The 4,475-nt window shown below is 49.2% G+C and overlaps 1 pseudogene; it reads left to right on the forward strand.

The window, feature by feature from the left end:
• Positions 1-3,962: 3,962 nt before the first annotated feature.
• Positions 3,963-4,049, forward strand: LOC111827921 (annotated as a pseudogene).
• The last annotated feature ends 426 nt before the right edge of the window (positions 4,050-4,475 follow it).

A 4,475-nucleotide genomic window follows, 5' to 3' on the forward strand; every position in this document is an offset into this window, starting at 1 on the left:
CTTACTTTTCCCTCTTCTTGACCCCATGTGATCTCCAGTCCCCCCCCCCCCCCAAGATCTCCTGGCTTATCCTATTCCTAATTCTTTCTGCTCCTATGATCTCTCCTATCCTAGCGCCCCGCCTTAGCCCTTCATCCGAGTTCCACTTGATCTCCTTTATGAACACCCTCGGAATCGTACATTTCGGTCCCACCCCACCCCCATTCTCCATTAAATCGCAGCCCGGTGTCCCCGCTGTTCAGAGCAGGCAGGGCTGCGGAGGCGGTCACCAGCGGAAGCCGACGCTCGAGCAGACACGGTGCCTGGCGCCCACGTCACTGTCTCCCAGGCCCATCTGTGCTACAGAGAAGGGGGCGGAGGTGGCGGGGGATGGGGAGGAGGTACCTCGGGGTGAGAGGGAGAAGGAGTTCTTGGAGGGTTTGAGGACAGGAAGGGCCAGGGCAGAAGCTCTCACCTCTCTTTCTTGGCCGTTTTTTTCAGAGACAGAGTGTGGACACCCATGAGGTCGTGCAAACTGGATAGAGCTGGAAACTGAGGCTGGTAGAGCATCAGTCCCCAGGCTACAGAGCAGAGCAGGAGAGGCCGAGGGGACCGCAGTCTCCACTCCCTGTCTTCTTTCTGGTACTCACTATGGGTGTCCAGGTGTAAAGAACTGTGAGGTCCTGAAGAAAGGACAGGAAGTGGGGTAAGGGGAGGGGGATGGAGAAGAAGTGGGGTTTGGGGGATAAGGAGAGAAGGGAGGGAAGATAGGATGAGGGGGTGAGGAAAGGAGGGGAGGGGAGATAGGTAGGAGAAGAGAAGATGAGAAGGGGAACAAGGAATAGAAGGGAGGGGAGATGGGGTGAGCAGCAAAGGGATGGGAGAGATGGAGTGAGAAGACTGAGGCAGGGAGCGGGGTGGGGTGATGAGGGAATGGAATAGTGTGACATGGAGATGGGCAAAGCAGGATAAGGGAGCCAGGACTGGTGCTGTCTCCTTAGCTCTGGAGGCTCTCACTCCCCTAACTCCAGACTCTTGGGGGCCTGGTTTGTGGGTGGTTCTGTTTCCTCCTATTCCAGTTGTGTATTTTGCCTCCTCCAGCCTTGCCTGTGCCAACACGGAGGCAGAACATTTAGTCACCGGCCCTTAACCTGGTCCCTGTGAATGCTAACGTGTAGGCTTAGCGCTCTGAGGGTTCAGGGCTGTGCGTTCAGGTATTGGTGGCACGGACTCCATTGTCTGCTGGGTTCCCTATGGCCCCGGTGTGTCAAGCGTGTGTGTGTGAGGAGTCAGGGTGAGGCCTAGGGCAGAAAAATGGAAGCTCTGGAGACAGATGGTGGGCCTCGTGAGGTTACTTGCCACATCTGTGCCTCATTTTCTTCTTTGTAACATGGGGATGGACAACAGCAGTACCTCATGGGATTATTGTGAGGGTTAATTAAGGTAACACATGATGCACCTAGTTCTGAGCCTGGCAAATAAATAATCCTCACAAAATTAACTGTTAGCCTGAACGTTCACAGATATCTGGGTGTGTGAGTGCATCTGTGAATGGTTGTCTGGTTGGGAGTTATTTGTACTGTTATATCTGTAATGCAATTTGTGAGCAAGAGTGTGTGTGTGCAATTAGTTTTGTGTGGTAGTGTGCCTGACTCTGTGTTATTTGCTGTAGGTGTGTGATTTGTGTTAGTGTGCACGTGTGATGAAATGACTGTGTAAGCCTGTGTCTGTATGACAAAGAGTGAAGTGTGGCTTCATGGCTGTTGACACACTGACATCGTGTCTGCTGGTGTATGCATGCATCTGTGATCTTGTCAGTTCCAAGCACCCCATTTACCCTCCCTCCCCATGGGATGTCATAATCCTAGGTGTTCCTCATTTCCTCACCCTGAAGGAACCGGAAACCTGGGGGCACACGTGGGGGTGGGTGCCAATGGGGAGGTAGACAGGAGCACATGTTCCGTCCCAGACTGTGTATGGGAGGGGGAGCCCCCTATCTTGCACATATCCTAAAAGCTTCAGGGGAAGTGCTCCCCCTCCATCCCATGCTCAGTTCCCTGTCTTGTTACCATGGCAGCAGTTGCCAGGGGCTCCCTTGGTTGCTAAGATCTGGGTGTGGGAGGCTGCCAGGCACTGTTGCCAGTAGAAACAGAACCCTGGGGGAAAGGAAGACTACCCCCACAGCTGCCAGCTCTCTGCAGTGACAGGACTAGCCCTTTGACTTCTCCGGTCCCCAGATTGTACTTATGATTTGTATGTGACAGTACTAGGGTTGGTAGGGGGCTTTAATAGGAACTAGAATACTGAGACTTACCTTCTGAGGAGAGAGGGGGCTCTAGCTTGCCCATTACTATCTTTAAGGTTGGGAGGCCTTTAGAAATTAGTGACTACCTCATTCTGTCCCCCATACTTTATATTTATTCCCTGGCAATATCTGTGCTGCGTTTTCCGGTGCTGGTGCTTATCACCTGATGCTTCCACCTGGAACAGGAACGCTACATTGATCCTGTTACCTTGGATGCAGACTGACTTCTTCCTGAGGTCAGACCCATAGCATCTCACCTGGATACATACTTCATGCTGACACCTGAGCCTAGACTTCAGTCCCACACTGAGTCCTAATTTTGGCCTTAGTCTTAGTCCTGAACCAGACAGTTTGCCAAACCCAGCCTCAGTGTGAGCCCTCCTCCTAGATATGAATGAGCCCTCATGTAGATACAGATTTTCGAACTCATCCGAAGATTCAGTTCTGATCCTGTACTTTGATTGAACAATGACCAGCGATCTAACGCTCTGGTACTTGTCTGGCATCTCCCTGCATGTTCTGAATCTACACTGACCTGTACCATAAGCTCAAGGGGTCATTTCTTGCCTTGGGTGAGAGGACAGTGCAAGGAATGACCAGCAGAGGGCGTGCAACATCAGGTTCTTGCAGTGGTTCTCAACCTTCTGGCCCTTTAAATACAGTTCCTCATGTTGTGACCCAACCATAAAATTATTTTCGTTGCTACTTCATAACTGTAATGTTGCTACTGTTATGAATCGTAATGTAAATATCTGATATGCAGGATGGTCCTAGGCGAACCCTGTGAAAGGGTCGTTCGACCGCCAAAGAGGTCACGACCCACAGGTTGAGAACCGCTGGTAAAGGTTGAACTAAATAAATTAAAGTTCCTAACTCAGTTATGCTGATGCTTTGGGGGTCATGTAGGTTTGTACAATCATGGATCTCCCTACAGCTCAGCTGGGCTCAGGGCTGGACACTCACCAGAAGGTACTTACAAGAATACTGGATACCTGGTTGGCATCCTCCTCCCCAACTAACACTTCTTTGATATGCTCACACAGCTTCACTGCCCTCGCTGATACACAATTAGCGTTTAGTCCCACTGAGCAGAAATCTGCCTCTACTCCATCTTTGGTCTTAGCTCTGTGTTTGAGGTCACATTGCCCTGATAGGTCCCATCTGCCAGGTATCAGCCTCTGCATCCCTCACGTCTGTTCCTCTCCAGGCTGAACACCCCTCAGGCCTTCATGGGTTCCTCTGCTGCTTTGTTCCGTTCCAGGCACTAAGACCATGCTCCCCTGTCTGGGTTTCAGTTTGTGGAGCCTGATTTAGCTTTTAGATTTTTTTTTCTTGCATGCCAGTGCAGTGTACAAGTAAGCCAGCCTGCTCTCTCCTCTGACTCGGACTCTGTTCCATGTAGCCTCAGGTTATATCAGTCTTATTGTAGCCACTCATACTGTTCACCCATACCAAGTGAAGACTGCAACATCTTTTCTCTCTGAGCTGCTAAATCACATCTTGCCCATTTGTACCGGTTATAATTTTGAAAGGAGTGTTATATTGACTTTAAAAACATACTTGAAACAAATGAAATAAAAAAAACATTTTGGCAATACATTTTGAGTTTCAGGGAAATCCCTGGGCTTGGAAATCTCACCGTGATGCTTACTTAAAGGTGGGACAAGGAGGAACCGAAGTGCTCACTTTGGCAGCACATCTACTAAAATTGAGATGGCCCCTGTGTAAGGATGACACACAAATTTGTGAAGTATTCTATATTTTTGTTTTTGATAAATGTTAACATGTAAGACTGTAAATTAAATTTATTTATGAATAAATTAGTATATCACAAAAGAAAAAAAAGGGGGACTAAAGAGTTCCAGCTGGCTTGGCTGTGACTTCAGCACTGTGGACAGAGGCCATGGTCATACCCCGAGCCATGCCTGTGGGTGGGTAGGAAAATGATATACACAATAGCCTTCAGATGGGGCCACAAATCCATGCTGCTCACTCAGTGCCTTGCAGTGATTGAAGCCTTTTCCTCTTATCTAACTCATTCTATCCTCACTCAACTATCAGCCTGGGAGGCAGACAGAAGAGAGACCATTTTCTAGATGTTTACAGATGAGGAAACTGAGGTTTAGCAATGTCAAACTTCAAGTAACTCTTTGGGTGCGGTGGGACAGAGAACATTACTCCATGTTTAGCA

Source organism: Myotis lucifugus, unplaced genomic scaffold (genome assembly GCF_000147115.1).
Source record: "Myotis lucifugus unplaced genomic scaffold, Myoluc2.0 scaffold_246, whole genome shotgun sequence".
In the NCBI taxonomy this organism is placed as follows: Eukaryota; Metazoa; Chordata; class Mammalia; order Chiroptera; family Vespertilionidae; genus Myotis; species Myotis lucifugus.